The sequence below is a fragment of the Lutra lutra genome, chromosome 14 (genome assembly GCF_902655055.1).
Source record: "Lutra lutra chromosome 14, mLutLut1.2, whole genome shotgun sequence".
NCBI lineage: Eukaryota > Metazoa > Chordata > Mammalia > Carnivora > Mustelidae > Lutra > Lutra lutra.
The window spans coordinates 18,559,743-18,578,544 of record NC_062291.1 but is presented as its reverse complement, the minus strand read 5'-3'; the positions used below and the strand labels follow the sequence as shown (position 1 = coordinate 18,578,544).

The 18,802-nt window shown below is 38.7% G+C and overlaps 1 protein-coding gene and 1 pseudogene across 1 annotated transcript in view; one reads left to right on the top strand and one right to left on the bottom strand.

The window, feature by feature from the left end:
- PCDH15 (protocadherin related 15) overlaps positions 1-18,802 on the top strand; it is a 1,821,443-nt gene that overhangs the window by 642,930 nt on the left and 1,159,711 nt on the right. The window lies entirely within an intron of this gene.
- LOC125084363 (40S ribosomal protein S4, X isoform-like) lies at positions 982-1,778 on the bottom strand (annotated as a pseudogene).

Here is an 18,802-nt window from a genome sequence, read left to right as displayed (position 1 = left end):
AAAAGCTTATATATCTTCATGGGCATATTTAATTCTTAGCCAATATCTTAACATTATTCAGCAATCATTTATTAAGTACTTACTATTTACTATGTGCAAACATAGTTGTAGATTCTGGGGGGTGTGCTGATAAACAAGGCAAAGTTCTTACCCATTTGAAGTTGTATCCACTTCCTACTTGCTGAAGAAGGACTAAGAGTCTCTGGACATTGTCAAAATACATTTACTATCAATAGTTTTTTATTTACTGATTATTTTACTAAAGATTTCATGGAAAAGTATGAAAGGTTTTACATGGCACTACTGCAGGGAAACAATAAAAATCCCTTAGAAAAATTAAAACATCCTGGGGGATTTCTGCTTCAAACCAGTGTAGTGTAACAGATACTAAATTTTCCCTCCTACATGACAAAACTAAAAAAATAGGGCTGCCTGGGTGGCTCAGTTGGTTAAGCCACTGCCTTTAGCTCTGGTCCTAATCCCAGGGTCCTGGGATCAAGTCCCACATTGGGCTCCTTGCTCAGCGGGGAACCTGCTTCTCTCTCTGCCTCTGCCTGCTTGTGCTCTCTCATTCTCTCTCTGACAAATACATAAATAAATAAAATCTTTAAAAAAAAAAACCTAAAAAAAAAAATACGCAAAAAATACTTCTCATATATTGGAGATCAGGACAGGGATTCCTGTGAGAAAGAAAACATGAGTGAGCACAATGACTGCCCTGAGTTGTGGTCTGGAGAGACTTTCCAAGCTGTACTGTTGAGGCATAACCCATGTGCAGCCTGGCAATTTCCAAGATTAGGAGCTAGAAGTAGGTGGCTAAGGGGACTAAGGCAACTGGAGTTCACAGGACATTGGACTGGAGAGAAAAGAGCTTCCCAAAGAGATGGCTTCTGAGATCTGTAGTCCTCTCCAAGTCTTCTCCCCACCCCCAATTGTGTTATACTATCTTTAACTAAGTATAAAGACTTCCAATCAAGTCACCTAGAGACCATTGCTCTGTTTGGCTGCCAGTCTCTAGTTTCTCTCTTCAGCAATGGTGAGGTAGATACACTTCCCACAGGGAAGAGAAATCCATGGCTTGTTGCCTTTACCAATAACAAAATAGTTGGAGACCCTGCTGGTAAATCTGTTGTTATTGGTATCTTTCATGGGAACTACATTAAAAGAACCAGGATATCTCTTTCTGTTCATGATCACACCAATTCTTCCCAGATTAGCACCTCTGGTCAACATACACATATTACCAGTGTCAAACTTGGTGAAATCAGTAATCTTTTCCAGTTTCCAAATCAATCTGAATGGTGTCATTCACCTTGATGAGTGGACAAGAATAGTGGATGGTGCCAACATCATGGGCTACCAGATGAGGGACTTCTTTTGTCCCCACAAAGATTTTTCTCACTTTTAACAACTTATACTTGACCTCCTCAGGTGTAATCTGATGAACAGAAAAGTGACCCTTGGTGTCGCAGATCAGACAGAAATTCTTTTCAGGCTTGACAATGCTGAGGAGACTCATAAAACCAATAGAGTGGGTTATATTAAGTTCAGATCTTGCCATCAATATTAATAAAATGCTACATATAGATCTTTTTTACTTTATCTCATGTTGGGGGCTACTTAAGTCTGTTCCTTAGGAAAATGGTGAGAGGGAGGCATTCTCTTAGCTTATGGGGACCAGTAGATGGAGGAGAGACAAACACACTGGTCAGTTTATTCAGTATCCAATGCTTTGGAACTGCTACACACTTCAAATACTTCTTGGGACCATGAGCCATGCCTGTGCTAGGCACAGAAAGAAGACTACATCTTCTGGTATCTGAGAAAAGAGAGTGGAGTCCTCTCTAGGTCTTAAGTTGAATATTGACTGGCATAAGCTTGTGAGGAAACTCCTTGAGGCTGTACAAAGAGCCTGAAAAGAACAAAGGAATGCTTCTCAGGGCTCACATAGAACCAAGGTGGAAAATTCTAATTTCCAGAGTTGGGGGGGGGGTGGGGATCTTCATAGGTTAGAGTACTCAGAAGGATATCCTGGGCGTACTTGGTTGGGGGAGGGTAGGGGGATGTAGATCAGTCAGCTAAGTGTCTGAGTCTTGATTTTGACTCAGGTCATGAACTATCTCAGGTCATGAGATGTAGCCCCACGTCAGGGTCCACAGTGAGTGTAGAGTCTCCTTGAGATTCTCTCACCTCCTGCTTGTGCTCTCTCTAAAATAAAAAGCAAAACAAAACAATAACAACAAAAGAAGGATATCCTAGTAGTGGTAATAATTAACAGAAAGATATTGTCTCAGTAGTGGGGAAAATTAGTCCTAAACTAAGCACTACTCTGGACACAGCTAATAAAACAAAATGCCATTTTAGAAAGAATCATCCTAGTTCCAAGTAATGTGCCTGCTTTCTAGAATAATGCTAAAGAGCATTTAGAAGAATATAAAACCATCCATGATTCAGCAAGGTGAAACATGATGTCTGGCATTCAGTGAAATATACTGGTACTCAAAGAAGTAAGAAAATGTAACTCATAATATAGTAAAAAAAAAAATTAACAGAAATTTACATGTAGATTATAAATATGATAGAAGTAGTGGACAAGGATACTAAACAGTTGGTGTAATTATATTCCAAATGTGTAGGATGGTAGGAAAAACTTGAGCATGACAAATATGAAATGGAAAATACTTTGGATGAGATTGAAAGAAAATTAAACACTGTAAAATAGAAGTCCAGAGGAACTGAAGATAGAATAATAGAAACTATGTGAAATGAAACAGTGAGGTAAAAGACTAAAGACACAATAAAGAGAACATCAGTGAACTCATAGGATAATATCTAGTGGCCATTTATAATTGCTAAACCTTAAAAAGGAAAGACAGAAAAAAATATTTTATGAAATAATGTCTGTAAATTTTCCAAATTTGAGTCTTACACCAACAGATTCAAGAAGCCCAAGAAATGCCAAGCATGAGGAACACAAAGTTGCAACAAGACATAACATACTGAAATTCCTCAAAACCAAGGGTAAAAATAAGCCTAAAAACAATCTTAGTAAAGCAGGTAAAGATAAAATGACAACAAATATCTCATCTGATACAATATAAGCTGGAAAACAATGGGAAAAAAACAATGGAAAACAACAACAACAACAATAATGTTTAAAATCCTAAAATATGTTTAAAATCCTGCCTTGATGGCTCAGTTGGTTAAGCCCCAGACTCTTGGTTTCAGCTCAGGTCATGATCTCAGGGTCATTAGATTGGGCTTCGCACTGGGTGTAGAGCCTGTTTGAGATTCTCTTTCTCTCATTCTCTCTCTGTCCTTCATTTCCCCTCCCCCCTCCTCTCTCGCTCTCTCTCCCCCTAAGAGAAAGAAAGAAAAAAAAAATCCTGAAAGAAAAACAACTGCTCTCTATAGTCTGTACTCTTAGGAATATCTTTTAAAAATGAAGTGATTAGGGGTGCCTGGGTGGCTCAGTTAAGCATCTGACCTTTTTTGTCTTTAAGTTAATTATTATTTTTTTTTTAGAGAGAGAAAGAGAGAGCAAGTGGTGGGGAGGGGCAAAGGGAGAGGGAGAGAGAGAATCCAAGCAGGTACCATGCCCAGTGAAGGGCCCAACACAGGGCTCAATCTCAGGACCCTGAGATCCTGACCTGAGCCAAAATCAAGAGTTCACTGCTTAACTGACTGAGCTACCCAGGTGCCCCTAAGTGTGTGACTCTTGATCTCAGGTCAGGTCTTGATTTTAGAATCATGAGTTCAAGCCCTGCTTTGGGGTCCAGGCTGAGTGTGGAGCCTACTTAAAAAATAAATAAATAAATAAATAAATAAATATAAAAATAAATAAAAAAAATTAAAAAAATATATATATATGACTAAAGACTTTCTCATCATTAGCAGATCTATGTAAAAAACAAATAATAAATGTTTAAATACACCTTTCAAGTAGAAGGATAAAAACACAATATAGAAGATATAGATATCTGTACAAAGGAATGAAAAATATGTGGGAAATATATTAGATTTTCTTGCTTTCGCTCTTTCTTTTTTAATCTCTTTGACAACTGACTCTGAAGTAAAAATAATGAAAGTGTACTGTGGCTCTTGTACAGATAAAATATGTTGACATAAAGTATGTGAAAAAATGTGACAAAGGCTGAAATGGGGAATTGTCAATATACTATAATTACTGTAATACTGTATGTGAGGTGGTAAAATGTCACTCAAAAGCAGACTGTGGTAAAGTAAAGATGTATTGTGTAAGCCCTATTAGTAGGTAGATGGATAAACAAGTAGTAGTATAGCCATACAATGGACTATTACTCAGAAATTTAAAGAAAAGAACTACTGATATTCAGAATAACATTTAATGCATCTTAAAATAATTCCATTAAGTGAACGAAGCTAAACAAAGAAAACATACTAATTTCACTCATATACAGTTCTAAGAGAGTGCAAACCATCCCACAGCAAAGCAGGTCAATGGCTGTCTGGGAAAGTATGTAGGGGTTGTCTATGTGAGCAACTGGAAGAAAAAAGGAAAGGGGGGTTCTAAAGGACCCCGAGGGAACTATGGAGGTAATGAATGTAATCATTGTCTTGATTGTGGTGGTGGTTTCAAGGGTTATACATCTCTCATCATCTATCAAGTGGTAGCTTTAAAGTAGGTACAATCTAAGGTGTATCAATAATGTCTCAAAAAATATGTGAAAAGCCAAAAAACAAACAAAAAAACACCAAACAACCAAAGCTCAGTTCTTCCTTCCATATTTTTTTCTAGCTTGCCATATTATCTTTTTACCAAGCATAGCCTAGAACAAATTGTCCTGAATGTACTTAGTATACATAAATATATATACACACACATAATACATAATACATATATTAAATTATATTTCATATATAATGTACAAGCATATAAAATATTTATGTAATATATACATATACATATAAAACACATTTTATATAATATATACATATATAAATATAACTATATATTATGGAATATAGAATACAGATTATATGCACCATAGGTGCATCTATGATGTTTACACATACACTAAATACTATAGTATATGTGTGTATGTATGTGGGGATATTTTATATAAATATAAGTATATACACACAAAGACACAGCCATACTATGTTGTGATCTTAACAATTTTGACATAGTTCTTCATGAGTAAGCTATTTAAAGAGTTATGTGAAACCATGTTAATAAGTTTATTTTACTATAGATTCACAGGAAAAATTGTTTTTACTTAAAGCTACCCCATTGGAGAAAATTTTTTAATTGAATGTGGTTGTGTTATGGAGAAACATTCCTATAGCTCTCAAAAGACACAGCAAACCAATCTACAAGCATATATAAATGAAGCAAAGTTTCAAAAATCCATACTTTGTGGAGTACTGATAATTTCTATATTTTTTGTTCTAACATAACACAATAAAAAATAATAAGATATTATATGAATATAAAAATAAAATATAGTACATTGATTCCTTATCTGGTAATGAGTCATGACCAAAAGTTTTCTACTTAGATCACATAACCTACACGAAATATGTGTATACTGTAGCCAATATTCTCTTGTACTAGGCTTCTAGCACAACTTGACTTTATCAAACATAGATGAAATGTTACTTTAAATATTCCTAATCTACAAATTAACACTACTTTTCCTATGTGTTTGCAAAAGTTACAGAAGTTGTAACACATTGTCTCAGAGTTGGTTGCTCTTTCTGACTGTTGAGAATAAATTATCATTCATTAGTGCCTTCCTAGTGGTCCCTGAGGTTGTTAAAACTTTTCTCACCTCCTGGGTAAGGGGAATTGGAATTAAAGGCTTTATTGCTATTCAGAACTTGACCTCAATAGAAAAATAACATAATTTTAATACCCAGAGGAAATGACCTCTTACTTCCAAGGTTTCCCTTATGAACCCCATCAATGATATTATTAGCATTATTTTGTCTTTTAAATGTTTCAAAGCATCTCACCATCTTTTGCATCTTTGCATTGTGATGGATTGGAAAGGGACCAGGCCCTTTTTATTTCTGGATCTTCATATGGATATAATGAGGCTACATGCTTTCCAAAATTTTTGTACCCCTGTAGTTCATTAATGAATATGGGGAATCAGAGGGGCCACTGAAAAACCTGTCATATTTTTTCCAGACCAATATTATTCCCTTCTGTTCTTACAATAGCAAAGTGCAAAAATTGTACAAAAAGTGAGTAAAGTCACTAATACTTTCTAAGTGTTTTGGGGGCTTGGAGTCAAAGATACACTGATATTCTAAAATCTGTGCCAGTTCTTCTGTGCTGCTAAACATTTAGAGCTAGCATTACTGGCACTTTATTTTACAAACACATTTATGAAGGATCAGACCCCAAAAGAGTGCAGTGTAAAAGACAAACTGATCTGCATAGAAAAATTTTAGGGAATAATTCTAGCAACCCAACTGGAGTAGGGTCCTGTAAGGAGTGGCTGATGACAGCCTATAGCCGGTAGCTGCTAAAGGATTTTTAAAGGATTTTTGCTTACTTTTCACTTTCACATCACTTATGTGCTGTATGAAAACAAATCTCTCAACCTGAAAGTCTTCAGTCAAATGCCTTGCATGAATTGTTTTGGGAAACAACGATGAATACTGGTTAATTTCCACCAAGAGTTGCCACAGAATAAAAGGAAGAAAATATTACAGGAGATAAAATGTTAGTGAGATCTAGAAACTAGATCTAGAAACTCAGACCCAAAGTGGCCATTAAAATGTAATCCTTCCGAGCCTGGGTGGCTCAGTGGGTTAAGCCTCTGCCTTCAGCTCAAGTCATGATCTCAGCGTCCTGGGATTGAGCCCCACATTGGGCTCTCTGCTTAGCAGGGAGCCTGCTTCCCTCCTTCCCCGCTCCCCCCTCTCTGCCTGCCTCTGTGCCTACTTGTGATCTCCCTCTCTGTGTCAAATGAATAAATAAAATCTTTTAAAAAAATTAATCCTGGGGACGCCTGGGTGGCTCAGTTGGTTAAGCAGCTGCCTTCGGCTCAGGTCATGATCCCAGCGTCCTGGGATTGAGTCCCGCATCGGGCTCCTTGCTCGTCAGGGAACCTGCTTCTCCCTCTGCCTCTGCGCCATTCTGTCTGCCTGTGCTCGCTCTCTCTCCCTCTCTCTCTCTCACAAATAAATAAATAAAATCTTTAAAAAAAAATTAATCCTGGAATGATATGCAGGGATTTTAGTTAGAGTGTGGATAAGGAGCTCAACCCAGCTGATTTCATTAAAATGGTCAGGAATACCTGCTTTATATGCAGATTACTATATACAAATTTCACTAATTACTTGTACTTCAGTGCCCATGTATGGCTTGCCAAAAGAGCGAATCTCAAATGAGAAAATGAATATCCTCAAAATCCCTTAATCACTCCCCATAAGGAGGAAATAGAATCCAACTTCTGCCCAACCTAGCATCTTGGGTCAAAAGCAGCCCTTACTCCTTTCTTGCTCACTGTTGGGATGGTTATGCCAATATTTTATCCCTTTTATTTTTGGCTCCTAGAACTTTTCAGGAAATTTTCCCTTTAAAACCTTACAGCCCCTGTAAAGGGAGACTAGAATTATGGGGATAGCTAAGGAAAGCAGGGATGCCAAAAATACCAAACCTGAAAGAAACAAATCCTGAAAACATCCTGAAGACCCTAGAGTCTCAAGACATTACTTTTTAAAATATTTTATTTATTTGGAAGGAAGGGGTAGGGCAAAAGGAGAGGGGCAAACTGGCTCTGCACTCTGCACTGAGAGCTCAATCCCATGACCATGAGATCACAACCTCAAGATGAAATCAAGAGTTGGATGCTTAACCCACTGAGCCATCCAGGCTCCCCAAGACATCATTCTTATTACAAACAAGCCAGGACAGTCAATGAAAAACATTAGTTAGTTTTGTTGGGTATTATGAGTCACAATTTAGCATGAAATTCGGAGAACCTATTTCATACATCTTATGGTAATTAGTATGGGAGGTGACAACTTCCCACCTTAAATTTGTGAAATAAATTAGAGTTGTCATCCTGGGGTAAAAATGCATATTCAGAAATGTTTGACCTGGAATCTAATATCAAAGCCTAGATCCCCTCAGATGTTCAAGTGTATATTTTTCATGGAGAGAGATAATGCTTTTTTTCCTATAACTTAAAAAATATATTACATTTTTTGTTATTGTTACTCTTTCTTTGTTGGTTTGTTATTAGTACAGCATAACATCAGGAATCAGGTCTATTTTAAATTCCAAGTGACTAGCCTGAAAGGTGTATGGTTCTTTTTTATAAGATGTTCCGTATTCTATTTCTGGAATGCTCCAGCCCACAGATATATAGCATCATAGGTATATTGCCTTCTTTGCTGTATAGACCCTGGAAAACGGTTTCCATTTGCCTTTTTAATTTTTATGATAACTGAATTTACTGTAAAGGAGCAAAGGTTTTATAAAGGCATTCAGTCATGTATTTCTACTGCAGGTATAAGGTTAAATTGTATAGTTGTTTTTCTAAAGCTCGTTTGTCATTGCCAATAACATCTTCCTAATAGTGGTTTGCCAAAAAACATTTTGTTTTTATTATTTAATTTACTTATGGGGAAAAAAATTGGGCTGTGTATTACTTATCTTCCTTGATTACATACATATTGACTCAAACCAGAACCACAAATTACAATGGAACTCCAGAAAATAGCATAGGTCGTAAGTTCAACAGCATTAATTTTGTTTATTGGCCCTCAACGGAGGTAGTTCACTTATTGGCACCTTTGTGAAATAGTGTCCATCTCATTGAGGGAAATTTATATATTCATATGCCTTAAGGACCATTGAGTAAATCATCTAAGTATATTATTTCACAGATGTCAGAATCATTCATACATTCCCTTATTGATTTATTAAAATAGACTCAATGAGATAAATTACTCTGGTATTTTTATTCTTACATTATAGGTAATAGGGCTAAGGTACAAATTAAATTTACTGTGCACAGTGTGCCTTGCTAGTCAGTGACAAAGATGATATTAGAACATAATGATGTTCAGGTGAGTAGTCCAATGTACAAATACAGAAAGGAGGGTCATTCATAGTCAAGTAATTAAATATAAGGATAGAACATTTTCTAGAAGTGGAAAACAAGAAGAGAAAAGGTCATACCAAGCCCTGCCATTAGACTAAAACAACCAGTTGTCAGAGACAAAAAGAGCATTACCACTACTGTGGTCATGGCAGCCTTTCTGCATTCATTAACCCCAGATAGCATCACCTCACCTTTGGGCCTAATGCACATCAGGGTGGGGACCGATGATCAACATATTGGTAGTATGGCATTTTCTCCTTAATCTCTTTGTTGTAAAGCAGCCTATTGACTTCATTTTCCCTTGACAACCTGGTAATTTTTCTTGTAGGATATTTTTTGATTTGTCTGATTATTTCCTCTTGGTATCTTTTACCTCGTTCCTTTATTCCCTCAATTTCCTAAAAATTAGAAGATAAATCTAGAGGCTAGATTACACTCAGGTTGTGTATTTTTGACAAGACTATTTATAGATCATATTATGCACTAAATAATTCATCTCATTAAAGGGTACACCCACATCATGTCATCCCACTTGTGGTAAGGTGTTATTACTTTCCTAGGAAGGTATTATGAAATGTGTTCACTTTAAAATAAGTTTTTCCATAGATATTAGCAAGAAGACTGTGCTGTTTTACTTTGTTACCTTATAACTGTCCTGTCCCCAAACCTAATCAATGACTTGATAAGTGGTTACAAAATGGTGGTTTTTCTAATTCTGTCATTCCATCTAAATATGTTAGTTGGCATTCTTCTAAGGAGTACCTTCTCTCATTTACTATGGATAAAATGCAGTTCTTCCTAAGAAATAGTAAAAGCTTATTTTTTCCCATGAATTATCTATTCTTCTGTTCCATGTTTTTGTTTTCTTCCGCCTCTTCCTCTTCTCTCAACACCTGCCATGTTTTTATATCATCACTATGAACTCGTGGATTTGTATTTTTCCAGTGATTTACTCCCATTTACAGTTACTGCATTTCCAATCAATTTCATTAAAAAAATGTGTCCTTTAGTTCACTCATTAAGAGTACTTGGGTGGGAGCGCCTGAGTGGCTCAGTGGGTTAAAGCCTATGCCTTCAGCTCAGGTCATGATCCCAGGGTCCTGGTATACAGCCCCACATCAGGCTCTCCGCTCCATGGGGAGCCTGCTTTCTCCTCTCTCTCTCTGCCTACCTCTCTGCCTACTTGGGATCTCTTTCTGTCAAATAAATAAATAAAATCTTAAAAAAAAAAAAAAAAAAAGAGTACTTGGGTGTGTGTTATTATTCTACAGTACTGCCGTGGTGTACTTCAGCGAGGATAGGTCAGTTTTACCAGAATCGCCGTGCACCATTTCCATGTGCACATTACGAACATCTGTTATGTTGTGAAAATTTCCTGGACTTTTAAGTTCTGTTCCTTTTTGGGGTGGGGAATTTTGTCCTTTTCTCTGATTCCCCTTATCTCCTTCTTTGCTTCAATTTTTGGTCCTGGCTCCTTCTTATCTGTCCTTTTCTGTACATCTAGTTGTGCTATTCTTGGCAACTTTTGTAGTTTAGTCATGAATTCTGAGTTGAAATGATAATTTCCTTCAATTTTCTCAAGGTCTGTTTGGCTTCTATTTTAATCTCCATATTATTTCTCTTTTAATATTTAAATGTTGGATTCATAACCACAGATTCCCTTTTTAAATTATATTAATTCAAGTGGGAGAAAGTGTATTTTCTTCTGTTTTGTTTTTTGGGGGCAGTTTCGTCCAAAAGTTTAATTTTTCCCCCTTGTTTTGTTAAACCATTTTTCAGTTCCTTTCAGTAAAAAGGTAATACAAAAGAATCTACTAACCTTTCCCTGCCGCGCCGTGGCCAGTGGGGTCAGACAGGGTCTGTGCTTGGTGTTACCATCCTGGAGCTGGTCGGCGTGCCCCAGATGTTCTTGGGCGCTGCCACGTTTGATTGCACGCATGCGTGCTGGCGTTGACTGGGGTCTCCATCTGGGGCCTATTCAGCTGTACTGGGCGTGGGCAGGATTGGTGTGCCTCCCCGCTCACCCCCGGGCATTCCAGCACCTGCCAATGTCTTCCTGGTATCCGCCCAGCAGGTTCCCTCTACCTCATTAGCCACTACATGCAAGCACCTCCCATGCACCTGTCTTCCCAGCCCATGCAGCCCCCACAAGTGTGTACGTCAGATGTGCACCTTCCCCAACCAAGCAGGCTGCCAGAAGTGGGCACCCCCCCCCCCGGAAGTGCCTCCACCCCGGGGAAATGCCTCCACCCCAGAAGTGCCTCCTTCTCTGGAAGTTCTACCAACCTGGAAGAAGGTTCCCTGGAAGCGGCTCCCCGGAAGTTTCCACCCCAGAGTGTTCCCTGCCCTTAAGCGGGAACCCGGAAGTGCCCTTTCGGGAAGCGCTCCCACCCTGCAAGAAGGCACCTGGAAGTGGGCACCCAGTAAAGGGCTCCTTGAAGAGGGACCCTGCTCTGCCCTTCCCTGTATCCCCCAGCTGTCCACTCTGCCCCCTACTCCCACCCCGGCCCCCGGAGGCCCAGGTGCTCCGAGATGGCCAGATGCTCATTTTGGACTGACCCATTCCTGCTGCTTTTCAAGAGAACTGTGAATGCAGGTGTTTCACCAGCTTCTGTTGGGGTTTGACTTCCCTTCACTCTGCAGGATCCCTGGCTCTCCTTCCCCCGGGACAAGCTGAGAGCGGCTTCTGTTAGTCTCTGGTAGTCACATCTGTAGGAGATGTGAGTATTTGAGTTGCATCCCCTGCTCATGGTCTTAGTGCTCCCTGGCTTTCCCGTTTCTGCTGGGGAGAGAGCTCACCTGCTCCCGGGGCACCGGACCAGACCTCTGTGGGGCAGCTGCAGGTATCCTTCCAGCTTCCAGTTCTCAGTGATGTAGTGATGTGGCCCCTAGGACTTGAGTAGTGCCCCTGTAGACCCTTCTCCCTGGGGTTCTTCCTGTGTCTCCTGCAAGGCTGCTCAGCCACCTCTGCCCCGCTCTGAAGCTGCTGTGTGCAACAGCAGGGAAAATCCTTTATCTTACTACCTGCCTTTCTTTGAAATGCTCCCATTTATATCAAGCTCAAGGAAGACTTCGGGCTTCCAGGTCTCCAGATATCCAGTGAAAATTGTGTGAATGCCATTCTCTCAATTCTGCTTTTATTTTCCTCACAGGGATTCTACTAACCTCCAAATCTGTCTTTTCTTTAGTACCAATTCTCCTTCGGCCAAAATTCTTCCTTCTCTCTTTGGGTTCGCCTACTCTGGGTACACAAGGCACACGCTTGTTTTCAGCTCTCCACTTCATGTTCATGTGTCTGTGAGGTAGAGAACGCAGTTGTAATTATCCCTGTGTGATAGTTGAGGTGACAGTGGTACAGAGCTTAAATGATCAGTTCGTGATCACTTCTCTAGGATTCAGAACTGTAACAAAAATTCAGATACTATGGGGCTTTTTCTGTATACCAACCAACCTGCTTCATCTGATTAGCAGGAGGACAGAATCAAGGTGAAGGCTTGGACCGGGGTTTTCTTGCTGGTTCTGCTATTCACTAGATGACCTGGGCACATTACTCACCCAATGATAGTTCACTTACTCATTTGTAATGTTACAATACTTTTTTATAACTTAAATTTTAATTAAAATGATAGTTTGAAACATAAAACAATTTCTGGAATTCAGCTGTTTCTATACTAATGGCAAGTATGTTTTGCATACTAAATATTTGATATGTGTTAGGTATTATCATTGTCAAACAGCCTTGAGTCATTGCTGAACAGGAGTATGCTAATACAACTTCTAAGATGATTTCCATCTTTAGATAAACAGAAGAAAGTGTTATCAAATAGCATTAGTTTTTACATGTCATTATTAAATATACCTCATTCGGGTGCCTGGGTGGCTCAGTGGGTTAAGCCGCTGCCTTCGGCTCAGGTCATGATCTCAGGGTCCTGGGATCGAGGCCCGAATCGGGCTCTCTGCTCAGCAGGGAGCCTGCTTCCCTCTCTCTCTCTCTCTGCCTGCCTCTCCGTCTACTTGTGATCTCTCTCTGTCAAATAAATAAATAAAATCTTAAAAAAAAAATAAATAAATATACCTCATTCTTTGTTCTTCATCTTAAGACAGTATCTTCTTTGGAAATGTAGAATTCTTTAGCTGTTATCCTTTATGATGCAAAATGACCTTGTGGTAGTGCTTATCACAAGGTCATTATGCATATTCTTAGTGCTTATTATGCATATTCTTAGTGCTTCCCCCCCCCCCCCCGCCCCCGCAAAGATTTTATGTATTTATTAGAGAGAGGGGGAGAGAGAGAGCAAGAGCAGGAGCAGAGTGAGGGACAGGAGAGGGAAAAGCAGACTCCTTGCTGAGCAGAGGGCCCAACACAGGGCTTAATCCAGGACCTGAGATCATGACCTGAACAGAGTACAGAGGCTTAACTGAGGGATCCACCCAGGTGCCCCTCTAGTGCTTTTAATAATATATTTAAAAAAAAAATGTTTTTAAATGCATTTTGACTTGTTAAGGGTTTGTAAATTCGAAAGTCAGTGCTTTTCTGTGCATTATTAATGCAAACAGATCTCTGACTCAGAGAAAAGCCAAAAAACTTGTGTAACTCATTGCTTACCATATAATATTGTCTCATGATTATGTTGTGACTTCAGCAAACAAATTTGAAATAGGCAAGGCTTGTTCCAAGACACAATTTCTCATGTGTTTTACAGTTTTAAATATAATCTATGTGGAATATGGCATGGCTACCTACATCAGAGCTCAGGTCAGTAAAACTTTTATTTTAAAAAATAAATAGTAAGTGTTTTCAGTTTTAGAGGTAGTGTCATGACATTTTTAAAGCAAAAGCAGCCATTGGATATGTTTAAAAGAGTAATTGTGGCTATTTCTTTACAAAAACAAGCAACCACCTAGATATGGGACCTAGGCCATAGATTGTAGACTCTGAGAGAATGGAAAGTTGACTTCTCTTTGGATGAGAGTTGATAAAGATGTCAGGGATGAGTAGGTGTGGAGTGTGAGACTAGGGAGGGCTAGATAGGTATTTAGTGATATTTTAAGTTCAGGGAACACTAGAGAACAGATATTTGTAAGGGGACACTGATGTCGTGTGAAACACATATATACTTTTGTTTGTCAGTAGAGTGAAAGCAAAGATGCGTATGTATGGTTAGAAGTTTTCAGAAAGCAGAGTAAAATTACCTATTTAAGAAATTTGCTTGAGTTTTCATTTAGACTGTGTTGGTAACGTACACAGGGAGATAAATTAGTTGTGTTGCTAGAAGCAGCGTCTATAGGTAACTTGCAAAACTGAAGGTTTAGTTTCAACACACGTGCATAAGAATGATTTTATTTTGTAATCTATTAAATTATAGGTGTGAAAAATCATTTTTATCTTGTGGCTTATCTATAAAATTAGATTTTTACTATTTACTTATAATATAATAAATTACAATATAATAATTACAATGTAATAAATTACTATATAACAAGGAGAAAATCAGATTGATTTTATGGCTATAACCACATGTTCTATTATAGTTTGAGGGTTTTTTTATTGTTGTTGTTGTTTTGTTTTTTTTCTTTTCTATTTAACACAGCTATACTGTAGAGGAGGACTACATGAGTGAATATGGGATTAACAGACTTTGTATACTTGAAAGTTTTTAAATTGTATATAAACAAAGCAATCACTTTGGAGAAAGATTACAAAAACCAAAATAGTTTCCTTTTTTTTTTTTTGATGTCTGAGATAATAATTGTTTGAAAATATTGGTACAATTTTGCAATGAGGGAGAAGGAAAACAAGAAAAATGCTCTTCTCTTTTTATTTATATAAATTGTGGAGTAATAGGATTCTTTGATATGTTAATTATACCTCTGTGTTTCAGCCTTCAAGCTTCACAGTAATTTGTTAAGTATTATTTTAATCCATTGAAACAGATATAGTGCTGGAATTTGATTTGGTTGCTGTTGCCAAGAAAAGTTTCTGAAACTAATGCAGAGAATTCATTATTGAACAATTAAGAAATGGATGAATGATGTTAATAGTTCATAAAAAATTTGAAAAAATGGTCCCCATCCAGAATCCACATGATTTTTCTGGAACATCTTTAATGTGTATATTTAAAATAAGATGGTCTATGTTATGGGGTTTTAGAATATAAGTGAGGTTTGGTGGGGTGAGGTCCAGAGCCCATAACCAAGAATTCTTAAGATGTCTCTGGTGCAAAAAGGTGATTTTATTAAAGCACAGGGACAGGACCAGTGGGCAGAAAGAGCTGCCGCCCTGGGGTTGTGAGGGGTGGCTGATTATGCTATGGGGTTGGAGGAGGTAAGGGAAAAGAGGCTTTCAAAAAAACTTTCTTACACTAAGGAGGACCTAGAAGATGCCAGAGGCCTTGCCATTACCAGGTTAAGGTTGTTTTCCTTCTAACAGAGCATTAAATTAAGATAGTTCGGTGCTTCCTGCAGGAACATTACACGCCGCCTGCTTCAAGTATCTGTCAATGGGCGGCAGGTTGTAAGGACATTTAATTTTATCTGCATTTCCTTCTGGAAGCTAGGTTATTAATAGAAATGCTTTTTTCTTGTATGTTGCTGAGACATTTGTAAACTGAGGGAGACTTGGGTTGTGATCACTATCAGTTAACCATTTGTTTGTCCTCTAGGGCAGCCAGGAGTGCCTCAGGAATGTCACATATATCCCATCTGCGGAGTGGGGGGGGTGGTCTCAGCTTCTGGCTGTCCTCAGCTTGCCTTCAGCTCCCTCATCATATTTACTTACGTATGTATCAAAAACATTCATAATGATGACGTTTTAGAATATAAGTGAGGTCTGGAGCCGATGACCAAGAAAGAATTCTTGAGATATCTTTGGTGCAGAATGGTGGTTTATTAAAGCCCGGGACAGGACTGGTGGGCAGAAAGAGCTGCTGCCCGAGGGGTTGTGAGGAGTGGTCCATTACAAACTTGCAAGTTGGGAGGGGGACAGGGATGGCTTAAGTCTCTAAGGAATTTTGGAAGCAAGGTTTCCAGGACCTTGAGGGGCTAGCTGTTGTTGGGAAAAGATCATTTATTACCGTCTAATAAAACCTTAGTTGTGAGAACTTTCAAATCTATATTGGTGGGCCATATGCTTGGGGGGTGACTGCTAACATGTATCTTGGGTGGGGGGCTGGCGTTAGAGATAAAGGAAGTTTCCAAAGGAATTTTTATATGTTAAAGTAGACCCACAGGATCCTGGTTGGGGGTGGGGAGTGGTCAGGATAGGATTGCGTTTTGCCCTGGGCAAAGTACTAAGGTGGAGGCAGTTGAGTCTCTAGAGGAAGGTCATTCTGCCTGTTTCAAGGACTTTTCAGTGGGCTCTAGTAGTAAGGAAATTTCCTTACTCAGTAGTAAGGAAATTTAATAACTTTTCTTCTGCCTGTTTCTCATATCAGTAAGACATATATATGTCTTAAATACGTTAATCTCTAAATTAGTAGTCCTCTATATTGCTCAAGATTGTGTGAAGAAACAAAATTATTTTAGGGCTCATCTACCCTAACCAACTTCTTTCTTTATAATCCAAAAAAGTTTAAATGAAATGTGATAATATCTTTGAACCTAGTAACAAGTATCTTCACTTTAGAAGGTTAACAAGTCACAAGATTATAAAAATCCTAAAAGGACTAAAAATGAAATGAATATATATATGTATGTATATGTGTGTGTATCTTATGTTAAAACATGCAAATAGAGCAGGGCATCTATTTAGAAATAACATGGAGGACTCCACAGGCCCAGCAGTGATCTGTAAACTGGCCTTTGGGAAATGCTGCTTTCCTGAGTAGAGGCTGCAGGCTGGGTGTGCGGTTAGGTGCTGAGCACACAGCGACAGATCAAGGCTTCAGCTGACCATAGAAGTCAGTAGGATAACTAACTCCAGTAGGACTACCAGTAAGAGTGTTTTAAGAACAGTGTAACAGGGACTAATGCTAACAGGCACTGAGTAGAGGGTAAGCAGATGAGATGTGCAATGATCAGTAAGTAGGTGTTAGACTATGTGCTTTTGAAGAGGGAGCAGAAGGCTAGCTGAGGACACCCTGCAACCTCTCCCCCAACTCCAACTCATAGGTGGGATAGGTGTGACATTCTTCCAGAAAGCTCCCCACTACATTTATGTTAATGCCTTGCTAGAGGGGAAAACAACCTTAACTTGACAATGGCAAGGTCTCAGGTATCCCCTGTCTTCTTTAACATATGAAAATCTCCCAGCTCCCAAGTATGTAATTAGCCACTCTCAGAACCCTGGGGAAGCAACTCTTTCTGCCCACAGGTCCTGTCCCCATGCTTTATCTAGCACCAAAGGCATCTCAAGAATCCCTTCTTGGCCATCAGCTCCAGACTTACCCCATCTAACCTCACCTATATTCCAAAACCCCATCACTTTCACAGTCAGTCTTACTGGAGTTAAAAAGAGCCAAAGAGAAAGGGCGTGTTTTATATCTTCTAGATCTCTGTAAAAATTGAATATGCTAATGCCTCGAAAGATGATAGCTGAGGTAAGTGGGCGCTCCCAAAATGGTAGCAGGTGTTAGTCTTATCAGTTGTTACTGTTTGTCTCTACTTTGCCTGATATGGCACCTTCTGTGTAATAGCTATTCAGTTTAGTAGTTGTTAATAAAGAAACTGGAAAATCCCCTATAGCGATGTGTTTTAAATTACCCAGTCTGCAAGGAAAAATAAATACAGACCATTTTACTTATTTGTATTTTACTGGTCTGCTGGTAATTGTGACTAGAGTGTTGCTCATACAGTTGTACCTCATTATACACAGCAGATGAAGTTCTAAAATGTGTTTTAATCACATTTTTTGGTGAATTAAATAACATATTTTTCTTTCATTCTCTTAGAGGAGCACAAGGAATCTGAAATTACAAACAGTTATCAATTAACAGTGGTTCCTAACAGTAGTTGTAAGGATCTGTCTAATGTAATTGCCCCATCAAGTAGTTTAATCGCCGAAAAAATGCTTTTTGATTTTCTAGAGAAAAGTCACCATTTCAAGGCACCGTGTATCAAATTGTTCTTTAAACTTAAGAGGCACTTTTGTGTTTAGGCAATCATCCTGTAAACTAGCAGTTTAAATTCTGGGGGGGTATGAAAACTGGTTTTCCTGATGTCTGGTCCCAGTGGTGTGTCTACAATAGCCGAGGGATTGTAGTCACTTAGCTATCAGGTATATTTTGTGTCACAAATGGGGCAATGCAATGCTAGCGTGTTGTTCTCTCCCTGTGTTCATCATGCAAGGATCCTCACGAAGAAGTGAGAAGACTCCTACTTTGGGATCATCATTTTAACTAGGGAAAATATTCAGATTACTAAAAAAAATAATGTGAGAAAAAGAGAAGTAGAACTTGAAATCGTATACTCGGTGTCCTACAAAGAAAGAGAGCCGAAACCTGGCCTGTGGCATCTCTTATTTATATATCACTGATGTCATGATATTCGGAGAGGAATTAATCTTCATAGTCTAGCAGGTCTGTTGGCCATTTGATGTATATCCTGTTTCCCTTACTGTGATTCTAAATTCAGCAAGAACACTCCCTTAATGACCTTGGTTCCCTCTATAGTTTGTACCCAGAGGGATGTGGATAACCAGAAGGGAATTGGCAAGTCCATTTCTCAAGCTGAATTAATAAATTGGCATTCTGCTGTTA